We start from the raw sequence: 14,426 nt of genomic DNA on the forward strand, positions 1-14,426 counted from the left end.
CATCCTATGTCTTGGTCCCAATTCTAGGAATTTCCACATATCCAAATTAAATTAGAACTGCTGAAGCTATTTAAATAATTGAAATCCTATTGCCTTAAAAATCATTTGGAAAGACATGCTTATGAACAAAACTAAGGTAAATTTAATAACACAAAAATTACTGTTAAAAACACTGAATATAAACAAGGATTCCCTTTCCAGATGTTTTTCTGGGCATCTCCAATGGAATATATATCCAGCTGGGTGACTGAACTGCCTGGGAATTTCTGAATCCAAATGGAATACTGCTGCTTCCAACCTGTTTCCCAGGGTAATGTGTTATATTGTATGCAATGAGAGTAATACCCACTGGGATTGTGATCAACCCACTCTTGAGAGAGGATCTCAGCAACCAAAAGCAAGGCAAAAGCAAGGAGAATGTAAAAATAAGTTCCCCATCTAGAGCTCATGTGAGCAGATGCATCTCAATTGTAATCAAGCTATATCAGTTTACATCAGATAAGGATTTGGCCCTTTGATTATATGCATCTGAAGACAGTCCATATTTTCTTTTGATTACGTGTATAGGGAATGAAGTAATAGTGAAACAGTTGACAACAAATGGTTATTTTCCAAGTGCATGATTATTACAGGACAGAAGAATTTCTAAGCAGTTTCCTATTACTGACAAGCCATTTATTTATCAGCATATCTTTGCAGCCTTTAGATGGACATTTTATTGGTTTATACACAGTGGAAACGATAACCATAGAGGAATAGGATCCAGAGATACAGACTCTTTCCAGTGTGCACTTCTCTCCTCTTGGTCAAAATTTAAAAAAAAACAGTGTTTGCTGTGAAGAACAGTATTAGTGACATTTGGGAAAATACTGATGAAAACTATTCTGTCTGTTAGAAAAAAATTATATGTACTAAATATATGGTCATCAGCAGTAATAGCTGATTCTTGTCCCATTAAAGTAAAAGGAAAGATGATGGGATTTAAAACAGACTCCTAAAGTACCAAAAAGTAGTAATTGGACTGAGCTAATAATGATGTTTCCTACCCTTGCAGCACATGACCTTCATTATGACAAAGTCTTTGGCAACATTTTTGGACAGGCTGGGAAGAATGCTGGAATATTTAGGAGTGTCAGTGTATCACTCACAGCTTTATATTACATTATTTTTTTCATACCCATTCTAAATCCAAATGCCACATAATAGGTTGGTAATTTTGGGGGAGAAGACAGGCCAAAGACCAAATATATTCTCATGTCTTGAGATAATACCCATGCCCCTCCCTCAGAAAAGAACTGAGTACCTTGTAAGTGAACTTAAGGAAGATGACAGCATTGCTATCCATGTTTGATTTACATGGGTCAATAATTGTAAAATTAAATATTGTAAAGAGTGCATAAATCTATGGATAGGCACTCTTTTATTTTATGTCTTTATAAGACAAAATGCATGAATTAATACCATATTTACTTAAATATAAGATTAAGTTTTTTCCCCCCAAACAATACAGGGGAAAATCTCCTTATCTTACATTCTCATAAAAGGAAACACTAACATTATGACACTATTCAGGAATCTGTGCACTTTCTGACTAATCCGACACTGTGCAAGGCTGACTTCAAGAGCAGCATATGAGTATCATAGTATACATTCCTCTCCTGTTCACATTAAATACATTACCTATCATTAAACTGCTACCAAAAGCAGCTCAGTAATGGAAATCAGCTATGAAGTTGATTCCATGCAACCAACACTGAGCGTGACAATAAAACATGCAAATTACTACAGGCATGTTTTTGTCAAAACCTTTGTTTTCAAATTTGCCCCTCATTTCCATGTGCTCAGGGAAAGCAGGAACTGACAGTAAGCAGGGGAATGGGCTGCAGGGGGAAAAATCTCGGGAGGACAGAGGGTAAGGGGGCCTTCCCCCAGATTTATTTTCCCTGCTGTAGTAATGGGAAGGGGACAAATTCAAGACAAACCTCCAATAATTTGAATCTATACCTGGAAAATTATAACAAATTTATAAATTTTCCATATATAGAATCGAATTACTGGGGGGGCAGGGTCATGTTATAGTTGAATAAATACAGTAGAAACATTACTATCTAATGTTTTTCACAACCACTAAATGACAGGCTCATGCACAAAGAACAAAAATCAATATGGGTGATATGTAAAACTAAAGAAGACTAAGCGGGGCATTCTACATGTATAGGTTTGGTGTTATCTAATGAGGAAGTGAGAGAGAACTTCCTTGATCCACATTTACAATGTTTCATATAGGGCAAACAACAGCTAATATTTAAGATTGCTGCACATTTAATTTGGTGATAAGTTTTTGTTCAAGTTAAATGTGAAAAAAAACCCCTAATAAATAGAGAAATTTATAAATTGAGTTTAAATTAGTAAAATGTACCAGTGATAATTTAATTTTGCTAAGGCTGTAACAAACAGACCAAATCAAGTCTAGTGTCCACCTGAGATCTGCTAAGTTCTCTATTTGGGAGCTCTATCTTGCACTTCCAGCTGGGAATGTGATGCTTGTTCTGTGTTTCCATTTCTTTTTTCTGTGACCAGTTATTGCCAGGCACTGTGAGGTTTTTAAATCATCATAGTACAAGGCTTACTTTTATCAGATGTAAAGTAGGTCTGTGTGAAGCAGCTAGTATTCCCTTTGGATTCAGCCAATTTGGGGAACAGTGATTCGATTTGGTGATTCTAATCACTGTCCTGAATCGATTCAGCTGAATCTGCTTCTGAGCTTCAGCAGCAGCTGAATTGTCGAAACTCTGAATCACCCAGGCCCCATCCCCTGCCCATTCTCCCAGCCCAGCAATGGCTGCCCTGCCTACCCCAGCTCCCAGCACTTGGGGAAAAAAAAGCCCCGACTCACTGGATGCTGCCAGGTGGAGGGGGGTGGGGGGATCCCTGCTGCCCCCACTGCATGGGGGGATCTGCATGAGTCCCCCAGCCTTCCCTGTTTCCCCAGCCCCTCCATGGCTGCTCTGCCTGCAGCAGCTCCAGCCCTTTAAGAAAAAAACAAAACAAGAAATGCCCCCCCCCCCCCAGCTCACTATTCCTGCGGGGGGAGGGGGCACGATCCCTGCTGCCCCGCACTGCATGGGGGGCTCTGTATGAGCCCCTGAAGCCCCAAGGCCACTGCAGGAGTGGAGAGTCCCAGAGTTGTTTTTGTTTTTTTTTCCTTGAAGGGACAGAGCTGGGGCAGCCAGGGCAGCTGGGGGGGGGGGGAGCAAGGGAGCTCATTCAAAGCCCCCCCATACAGGAAGGGGCAGTGGGGGACAGCAGGGATTGTCCCCCCACCTAGCAACACCTGGTGAGTGGGGCACTTTTTAAAGGGCTGGAAGCCATGGGGGGCTGGGGGAGCAGGCAGGGGTCGGGAGGGCCTGGGGGAGCAGGCTGGGAATGCGATCCCATGGTCCCCTCCCCTTCAGCCCCCCATCCCCCACCCCTACTTACCAGCATGGAATCCAGCTGCAGCTCCCTGCTGCAGCCACTGGGGGCTGCCTGAATCATCAAAGCTCTCTGACTTTTCAGAAGAGTCAAAGAGCTTCAAATTGATTCAGAACTTTTAATTAGTCCCTCAATTTGATTTGGATTAGGAGATTTGGCCACCAAATCGGACCAGATCTCCTCCGAATCGAATCAGCACCCGAAGCTTCGCATAGCCCGAATGAACACAGCACAATTTGAGAAATGTCAGCATTAAATGTTAGCATCCTGGTTTTTGTTGATTTGTATTTTCCAAATTACCATAACTTACAGAAATGGGTCTGTATTAAGTGGTCTACTGAGAAGACAGCTGGTGCAGATAACAAAATAAAAATAATTTTGTTTAACTATTATTAGTCACAAATTGTGTGGGAACAGTTTGCTTTTCATAAAACAAATTGTATTATTAAGATTTACTTTCTTCTATTAGACTTATGATGTTTATATAAAGGTAAGTGACACCAAATGAGAAGTTAAGTTTTGAGTTCAAATAATGCATGAAACAACTATCTTCTTTCACAAGATGAAGCCTGAAGACATACACGAGGATAGGTTAGAAGACTAAGAAGATGACATGTAGTCAGACCAGCATAGCCTTCAATGCTTGCATAAATGCTTGCTGACTTTCATGGTCACTTTTTGATTGCTTAGGCCTGTGTTGGAGAGATTTGAATTGGTAAAGCCATAAACAAACAATTTATTGATTAATTCTTTTACACTTAATAAGTAACTTGTTCTTTTTTAACAGAATAAATATCACCCAATTCTTTGCAGATGGTGTCGGCTACAGAAATACCTTGACCTCGAATTCTAAGCAGAGCCTCACCAACATCTGGCTGCCCTATGAATCTTCAGCATCTGGCTAACCTGGTCATTTTGGGTTTCCCTCTCCTGCACGTACACGCACACACACTTCTTGTGCCTACCCCTAAGGTGTCTTAAGGAAGAGCAGAAGGTATATGGAGCAATGCTGCAGTCCAGAAATCTCTGCCTCTTGAATGTCTTCTTGGAAATAATTGCCACTAGGCGTAATTGACAATTTGCCTCATATTACTCCAAATTATGTTGGGATCCAAATTGGATACTCATAGCTGTGATAACTGAAGGAACACAAAGATGATTTGATCATCCTTGTCTTCCTTCTCTTTAGTGGCAAAGAACAGACCTCTGGCACAGATAAGATTTAACTTTCATCTGTCTAATTATTTTTCTTTTTGTCTTCTTGAGTAGAATTTAACTAATTTGGTTTATTTTTATATAATCTGTTTTTTATTTCTGACTTTTTTTTTTATGTATTAGTCTTTTTTAACAGTTTTTAGATGACTTTACAGGTTACAACAAAACAATGAATAATGATAATTATGTTTCACTTTAAAGACTCCATCCCTCTTCTTCCAAGTGAGTAGAAGCAGGAGAGTTCTTTAGTATATATAATGAAGATCATGCCCTGAGAAACAATAAAAATCAACACGAATTTATTTTCTCCTGTGAAGTTATACAAGATATGCCACAGTTGAAAAGGATAGATGTGTCACCTTCTCTACATGTCTTTTAACTTTTCTACTGTCTTCTCATTCATTCATCCATCCATCCATCTATGCTCCTCCCCTTCTTTATTATCCCTTTCTTCCTATTACTACCTTTATTTAATCATTTAAAGTGACCCACTCAGATTCAATACTGTGGGACATATCACCTCATCTCTTTTGTTAATACTGGTTCTCTCTAACAATATGTTGATACTCAAGGCTGTGATAAAAATGTTGGGATGCTCCAGAGAGACATCTCTTGTTTATTTTAGTAAGTGCCAGCAATTAAACTTTAGTTTACTGATACTTGACAATTAAGCCTTTTCCTTCCTGCTTCATACTTTCACTTCTGGGAGTACTTTATTTGAGAATTTTGTTTATGGTATGAAGAATGAGGAACACATTACTACTTTGCAAGTAAAAGCTTTTGCAGGGAGGTCAGTAGCAAAGATTAGTCTCAAGAAGTCAGCTACTGAGCAATGACTCAGAAGGTACTTGGCATGGGGGCTTTAGACTCTATGGTTAATAACTGAAGTTAAAGAGCAAAATCTGTTAGTGCATTGAAACTAACTCTGGGCAAACAGACATCTATTACAGGGAGAGGCAGTTAGTTAGCTGTGTTAATCTGAAGCCAAGCAGGAGACAGGGCAGGATAGCAACTAAGAGAGGCATAAACTTTCACAGGCAAAAGCCTACTTTGTCATATAGCATTCAGGGAAGTAAGTTGTTGCCTACAAATGCTTATGCTTCTCTGAACCACTTAGTCTCCAATGTGTTAACCTTCCCTGCCTTCTGCAAAACCTCTGTTACAGGCCACATAAGCAAAGGTTTTAGCAAAAACAACCCAGCAAACAGGGTGCATGGAAGTAATCAAAATAACCAAAAGCAGTTTCATTCAAGAAGCATTTTGGCTTTTCAACAGCAAGTCAAGCTTCCAGTTCAGTCCAAGCCAAGAGAGACATGAAACTGTCTTTTGTCTTTTTATAGTTTCCTGTGTTTCTTTCCTGGAGGAACAATTAGCCTCAAATGAGCCTGCATTATTCTCCCATGGGTGGATTCCATGACAATCTCTGTATCTTTCTCCATTAGGTAGCTGAAGGCTGTCTGTGTGTCTTTACTACAGAAGTGCCAATGAAAGTTAACACTTGTTGAAGATACAGGCAGTCCTCAGACTTACAACACAACTCGTTCCTGAAAACCACGTCTTAAATTCAAACATTGCAACTTGGAACCAATTTTCCCGTAAGAAACAATATTATAAACGGGGGATTGGTTCCTGAACCAAGGCCCGATAACCTATTTCCACCAAAAATACCCCAGAATTTTGTATTTGATCAATTATAGATGAGTAATATAGCTACATTAATGTATTTATATTGTAAATAGCAATCATATTGATTTGGAAGGACTTCTTTGAGGTGACTTTGCTAGACTTTTTGAAAGGCTCTTGGTTGGACTTTTTGAAGGGTTCTTGGTTGGAGTCTTCTCAGGAGTCTTGTCTGCTTTCTTAAAGAAAGCGTCCAAGGAAGTTTGGACAGATGTTCTCCAGGGAGATGAGCAATGTAGCAAGCTTGTTCGCTGGCATGGTGTCTCCTTGGATCAAGTGTTGTAAATTCAAACCGTTGTAAAGTTGAAACAGGGTGTCAATTTATAAACATTGTAAGTGCGAAACGTAACTCAAAACGTTGCAAGTCGAGGACTGCCTGTACTCTGTTCACAGCTATTGTACGGTAAGATATAACCACCCTCTCAAATGATCAGACAAAAAGGAGACAGCAATTACTGTACATGGTATAAGCAGACCAGCTGCACATGTTTGTATTTGTACAGTCTACCCATGGTCTGGGACAGTGTAACATTATTAATAAAATGTAATAAGGCCATCAAGAAAGGTAACATCCGAATTAAAGTCTTGAAATAAGTTGCAAGTAGAACTTGATGAACCATTAGTTGCAAAAAATATTCATGGCAAACGTTGGCAATTTTTACTCAAATTATTATTCCCAGATAGTTTTCCAGTATTCATCCTATTCTAATTATAACCATATGAGTCAAGACACATTAGCTATCTGATTGCACAAATTTATAAAAGATTAATAAAGTTAACAACAAACATAAATAGATGTTATTATCAATATTTCCCGAATGGTTAAAGTTCTTTGTTCTGAGTCTTGTACCTCCCAAAGCACCCAAAAGTATGCATGCATCTCATAATAATCATTCTTCTTGATGTGCATCTATTGCTTAATTATCATTCATCTTATAAAGGAAGTATTGCACTGTTGAAACCAACAAACACTTCTATAAGTTCTGAACAACAAGTATTGAAGAGCATAAAACAGAAAGAAATAATGCTGTATGTTCCTGAGGAGCTGTACAAGCACTTGTACTTTGAAAAAAAGTCTGCTATGGAAAACAAACAACATCATCATTATTTTCCACTGATTTATGCCAAAAGAAAGGGCTAATAATATAGTTAAAATGTATTAAATCTCAGGATTAAAAAAACCCAGTAAGGTAATGTGGGCAAAAGTTAATTTTTTTATAAAGTGAGCTATCAAAAGAGTAGAACCAAATTAAATTGAGTTACTTTATAATTTTTGTTGTTGCATTGTTCCATTGTTTTTTTTACTAGTGGATTCAGTGAGGTCATATTTTGTGAAAATCCAGGAAGTAGAATATTGCAAGAAAGAAGGGGAAGGAAGAAAGAGTCTATTATAACTTTATACACTTTAGCTATTATTTATTAGTATTACAAAACCCCTATTTTTTTTTTTAAACAAAAAGTACCAAAGGACAGTTAAGTAAACATTTTAAGATGAAAGAGAGGAACTCATTTTAAGATGGAAGAGAAAGTTAGTGGCAAATAGGGAATAGAACCCAGCATTCCTGACATTCCGTTCTGTGCCTTCTGCACTAGAATATACCGCCTTTCAAATTTGCACAAAAATGTAAAGATTCTTTAACATTTTAGACTCACAATATGCTATAGATGCTTCTCCAAACTTAACTCTCAGAAGCTCAGATTGCTACATAATTTGGGATTTTTGCTGATCATATTAAAAGCAAAATATATTTAATTCTTAACCAGGAATTTGTTTCAGGCAAACATATTTAATTCCTGGAAATAGGTTCTTTGTTATTAAAATTACTTAAAACTTGGGTTTAGGAAGAATACGTCTGCTTCCAAAACTGTACCTTTTCTTCCTTTGGAAATGCATATGTAACACTGATTCAGTGAGGTCTGTGGAAAGGACTAACATTATAATAATAAAAAACAAAGATTTAAAAAAGAATAGTACAAACTGAAATATTTTAGCTACCTCTAGAACCAAACCTCCCAATTCACATAAAATGCATCTGTCCTTATTGAAGAGGAAAATAGAAAAGAGTGAAAATGCCATTTTAATTTAAATCGTGAGAAACGCAGGAGTGACAAATAAATAAATTAATTAACCAAGCTAAGCAAATGCAGCCTAGGGAATTAAAATTGGCAGATATTGGAATAAAATCTTAAAGGAGCCTGAGAGCATTTTCACCTGTGACAAGCTTTGATGTAAAGCTAGAATGGGGCTACCAGAATTACTTCACAAATCATCGCTGAACAACGTGGTTAGATGGCAATGAGTTTTTGGCTACTACTAACCTGCAATTGATTTAGATACCTGACCCCAGATATAAAAGTCCCTGTATCCCATATCTTGACCCATTTCAGACCCTTGTTAGGCTGATAAACTTTTCTACGCCCCTTTGGTGCCAAGTGCTAGAAAGGTCTTTTTTTAATTTAATGCTTTATTGATCTCAGCTTTTGGCAGCTTATTTTCCATTTCTATATACTTCAGTGACTAGTTTAATGAACAGTATATAGTTGTTAATTAATTATTTGTCTTTTCACCCTCATTCTCATCTTGTCCATTTTTTCCCAGCCTTTTATTTTTTGTATGCTGTCATACTGCTTGTCTTTCTTCCAACCTCTTTCATGCTGTGAATTCATTCTTGTCACACGCAGTACAGGCCTTCCAGAAACAGCTGCATTTCCCGGCACTGATAGTTGGAGCTGCAGCTTCACAAGATGCCAAAAAAAAGGAAATGCATTACATTTACAGTTTTAATTTCCCACGTTTTTAACTGTGCCAGGATAGACATTGAAAAACTCCACGTAAATATCTCTGGATCTACCTGATGGAGTTGTTACTTAACACAGTTGTGTAGAACTGCATATTGGACCTTGTCTCAGGGTAACTCAAGGAGCACATAAAGATCTAGAACTTGACTGAGCTTTGCAGAACATTGAACAAAAAATTTCAGGACATAGTTACAAAGAAATTTGAAAAATCTGATGAATGTTCCTGTAACAGAACAGGTAGAATAGCTAAAACCTGGTAACTATAAAAACATGAATGAAATGGAACAGAAGAATGGATTACCTTGGAAACCTCCTTTCTGAAAGTAATAATTGAACAAAAATGTAATAAAACAGGCATTTGTGGAATCTAGAATTAAAAGAGATTTCATTATGGAACAGGAATTCAGCTGTCATTTCAGAATAATTTCTGAAAGACTCCAGAACCAAGTGGTTATTTTCCAGAAGGATCAATCCTTAAATACCCCACTACATGATTCTGTAAAATTTCTACTTATATTCCACATTTTATCTATTAAGAAAATCTTTAAAGAATAGGAACATCAACAATTTATTGTTTATAAAAATACGTTATCTTTGTTTGAATTCTGAACAATAATTCCCCTTCAAACAGTTTATCTCCTTCCTCATCTTTGCCGACAACTGCACTCATCATCTGGTAGCTGCCCCTGTTTGTGAAGACTGAAGCAAAAAAGGCATTATATACTTCAGACTTCTCTGCATCATTGGTAACTAGGTTGCCTTCTGCATTCCATAAATATGAATAGGTCCCTTAGAGGGGTGTAGGTTGTAGCCGTGTTGGTCTAAGGACCTATGCAGACAAGGTTCCTTGGGTGAATCTAATATCTTTTATTAGACCAACTCAAATAGCTGGAAAATAATTACTAAGCAAGCTTTCAGGTTCAAAAACCCTTCATCAGGCTAAGGAAGTTTCAGCAGTTGGTGTGTGCTCTTCCTGGATGGAATGAAAAGTAAGGAAGCCAGCAGCTGGGCTGGTATGCTGAAGCTTCCTTAGCCTGACAAAGGGTTTTTGAACTGGAAAGCTTGCTTAATAATTATTTTCCAACTATTTGGGTTGGTCTAATAAAAGATATCAGATTCACCCAAGGAACCTTGTCTGCATAGGTCCCTTATGCATTCCGTAAGGGACCTATAGTCTCTTTGGTCTTCCTCTTACTCCTGACATGCTTGTAGAATCCTTTTTTACGGCCTTTGATGTCCCTTGCCAGTTGCATCTCAAATTGTGGCTTGGCCTGCCTAATTTTTTCCCCGCATGCCGATGCGATATTTTTACACTCATCCTTAGTAGTCTGACCAAATATCCACTTTTTATAGGATTCCTTTATGAGTCTCAACTCTTTGAAGAGACTCTTGTCTAGCCAGGCTGGACTCCTGTTACACTGCTCGTTCTTCCATTGCATCAGGATAACTGCTCCTGCAACTTTAAATTCTTCAGGTACACTCAGTTCACTTGGACTTCCTTTTCCCCCTCACACTTGCCTCCCAGGAGTTCCTGTGCACCAGTTCTCCAAGTTTGTTAAAGTCTGCTTTTCTGCAGTCCAGTATCTTTACTCTGCTGCTTTCCTTCTTCCCGTTGGGATCTTGAACCCTTACCATTTCAGTGTTACTGAAACATCAAGCTAACTTCCATGTTCACGTTCTCAACCAATTCCTCCCTGTTCGTGAGCAGGAATTTGAAAAGAGCTTCCTTCCTAGTTGGCCTCTCTACCATCTCTATCAAAAAGTTATCCCTAACACACAAGGAATTTGCTGGACTGCTTATGCATTGCTGTGCTTCCCTCCCAGCAGATGTCCTGATGGTTAAAGTTCCCCAAGAGAAGCCAGTCCCGCAATTTTGGAAATTTCTGTCAGTTATTTAAAGAAGGCTTTGTCCACCTCGTCCTCCTGGTTTGGTGACTTGTAGCAGATGCCCACCAGGACATCCCCACTGCTGCCCTCCTTTCTGACCTTTACCTGGGGACTTTCAACAGGCCTACCTACCTTCTACTTGATCCTGGACCACAGAACACATGTACATCACCTTCAGATAGGACAGCACCTCCTCCTTTTTATCCCTGCCTTTCCTTCCTGAACAAACCATACTCATCTGTGACTATACTACAGTTACGTGAAATATCCCACCACAACCGCATAACCCAAATTACATCATAGTTTTGTGATTTTACATAATAATTCTCTGATTATACCAGGATCTCCAATTCTACCTGTTTGGTCCCCATGCTTCTCTCGTTAGTATATACACATTTCAAGTATCTAACTGATGGTCCTGTTTTTCCTGTGAGAACATTGCTAACGCTTCCACTATTGCTTCCCCTTACTAAGTTTTTGTGCAACTCTTCCCAGATGAATCTAGTTTAAAGCCCTCCTCACTAGGTTAGTAAGCCTGTATGTGAAGATTCCATATAGCAATCTTTATGGATTTTACCCATCTAGTCCTGTACTGAATGGTATGCATTTCCCCTTGTTTAAGTCCTCTTTTAAAAGTGACCTTACTATATTTCTTTGTTTTTAAGAAACAGAAGAACAAGTGTTGTTTTTTTCAGTTTGCACCTTTTATGCTTACAAGGACATTTGCTTCACAGTGTATGTTCACTCCCAGAGAAGAACAGGCTGGGCCTATATTTGAGCCTAAGCTACTTGTGATCCTGTAGTATTTTCATAATTGTGGTACTAGGCACTGAGATCTCTAAATAAGACCTGCTATTTTATCATAATATTCAGAGGTCAATACACTGTAGTATTATACATTAGAATCTAAAAATGCAAGATAAAGATATAGATATAGGTAAAAAGAAGAAAAAAAAACTTGAAATAATGTTTCAAGCAAGCTATATTTAATTACTTTCAACTAGCATTAAACTAACCTAGGTGTTTTTTAATCATCTATTTCCTTAGAGTTGGAACAACAACAAAAAAGTGTCAGGTTTGTAATGCATTCAAACTGAATCGGAATTCCATGTGTCCTCCTTTATAGCATCACAGTCACGATGGCAGCTTCCTATGTAAGTGTTCAATATTTACTCTTTATCATCTTGATGACATTTAGAAACAGCTTTTGCAATTTACTTTTTAGTAGTAGACTTAAAACTTAATATCAATATAGTACTACAAAACTCGCAAGGTAAGGCATTTATATGTTGAAGTACCAATCTAAGAGTACTGGTCTGAAGTATACAAGTATACTACTTCTACTCTTGTATAAGTAATAAGTATATTACTTTTACTCCCATCTTTTTATACTGCTTATACTGCAGTTTTCTTTTTTGTAACTGAGCAGTTTTAGCCAGCATAAAGAAGCATCAGTAGATTCAGTGTGGGGCTTCCAACTATTGTTGGGAAGTGTTTGGAGGACATGCAAAAAGCATGTTTTAAAGTCCTGTCATTAGAGGCTGAATTTTTAAACGCTCACTTAGATTTTAAGTACAGATGGTGTGACCTCTTGTCTGTCTGACTGCCAACATTACCTAGGCCACAGTATCTCCAGCAGAAATTGCCATATCAAGCCCACAACTGGAGTTTGAGCTAGGTTGTATCTTTTGGAAAGGTATCCTGTCTTGGATTTGATTACTGCAAATGAAGGAGAAACTACCTTTCTTTCCCATTGGGAAAGACATGTGAGCCAGAGTGACCATAAAACCAGCAAATATCTATGATGCAGAGCAGAGCCCTAGGGAAGAATCAAATGAAAAACCTCTCAGGAAACTAAGATTCTTAACTCTCTGTAAATCAGTTTGTGATGCTTTGTATGAAACACATTATGTAAGAATAAATTGTATTGTACAGAGAAGCTTCCTGGAAAAAAAACCAATATTAGTTACATATGTCAGAGGTTAGAAAAGCAGCCTCAGAGACTGAAGATTAAGAGTGGAAGAGGCAGACAAAGAAATAAGAATAAGTAAGAAAGACCTGGACAGACACCAATACTGTAAGGAACTAGAAATAACTATGGCACCAGATGGACAGATGGTATTATATGTAAAACCAAATTAGTATCTCTGTCATTCAGCAACTATGCTTTGGCTCCAGTCTACATTGTTAGCAACTGTTACTTCACAAAAGCCAAAAATAATATCCGGGAATCTATAAAATAAAAGTTTTTCTGAGGGTTGTCACAGCCTCAAACTCTTGTCATTCACTTAAAGTGGTTATACTTTTTTCTGTTTTTCCCTTTTCTTTTGCTTCTATCCATGAGATTATTTTCAGTGGTATACTGGTTATTCTGCTTCAAGTTATGAGAAGCCTGTTTTTATATTTACATATGAGAAGCCAATTACAGAATGTAATTGCTGAGGTAAAAGTATTTCAGGTGCACAAGTTAATAAAAGTCTGGTCTAGTGTAGAATCTGCATGTAGCTAAGAGATAGGAATAGGAATACTGAAAGTCTCAAAATGTAGTCCTAGATTAATGGATATTTTTGACTGGGTAAAAGTAAATAAAACAGCTTGCTGTTCTCAGTGAATAGTAAGGTGATTTTATGGGGAAAAATAATGAAAGGCATATTATAAAACGGGATTGATGGAGTGGGGTGAAATCAGAAATAGTTATCCAGAATCATGACAGATTTCAAAACATAGCTGTAAGCTGCTTGTACCCTGATGTGGTTATAACTCGGCTCCTGGCAACTTAAACAGGCTTAAAGAAGTTCCATCATTTTATAATACATCTTCCATGCAGAATGAACATTGTAGTAAATTCTCATCAGAAAGCCAATCATCATACATCATCACACACTGACTTAAAAACAAAACAAAACACATGATCACAGCTGCTTTTATGCCAAACCATTTTAATTCATTCATAGCCATAAGAGTACTGTTATGCGTGGGAACTACTTGTACATTAAAAAAAAATACCAACATTTTAACTCCATCACTTAATAAGCAATTCTGGGGCCACTTCCAAAATGAAAACTGATGATCTTACTTGCTTTCAAAACAATTCCTTTTAAAGAATCAAAAAAAACCAAACAAACCTATCAGCAGTATTATGACAACTCAGGGCCAGGATGAAACAATCCCTTCTAAGAAAACTAATCAAAGCAAATAACACTTTAAGGAATTTCTTTCATATTAAACCCATGTTAAACCCATATTGATCAGTCTCAACATGTAGCAAGACTTAATACATATGCATGCACACAAACACATATACACAAATGCATCTCTCCGAGGGAAAACCAGTACACCACCTACCCCAAGTTCTGTGGGACTGGTCCAAA

The sequence above is a fragment of the Alligator mississippiensis genome, chromosome 6 (genome assembly GCF_030867095.1).
Source record: "Alligator mississippiensis isolate rAllMis1 chromosome 6, rAllMis1, whole genome shotgun sequence".
NCBI lineage: Eukaryota > Metazoa > Chordata > Crocodylia > Alligatoridae > Alligator > Alligator mississippiensis.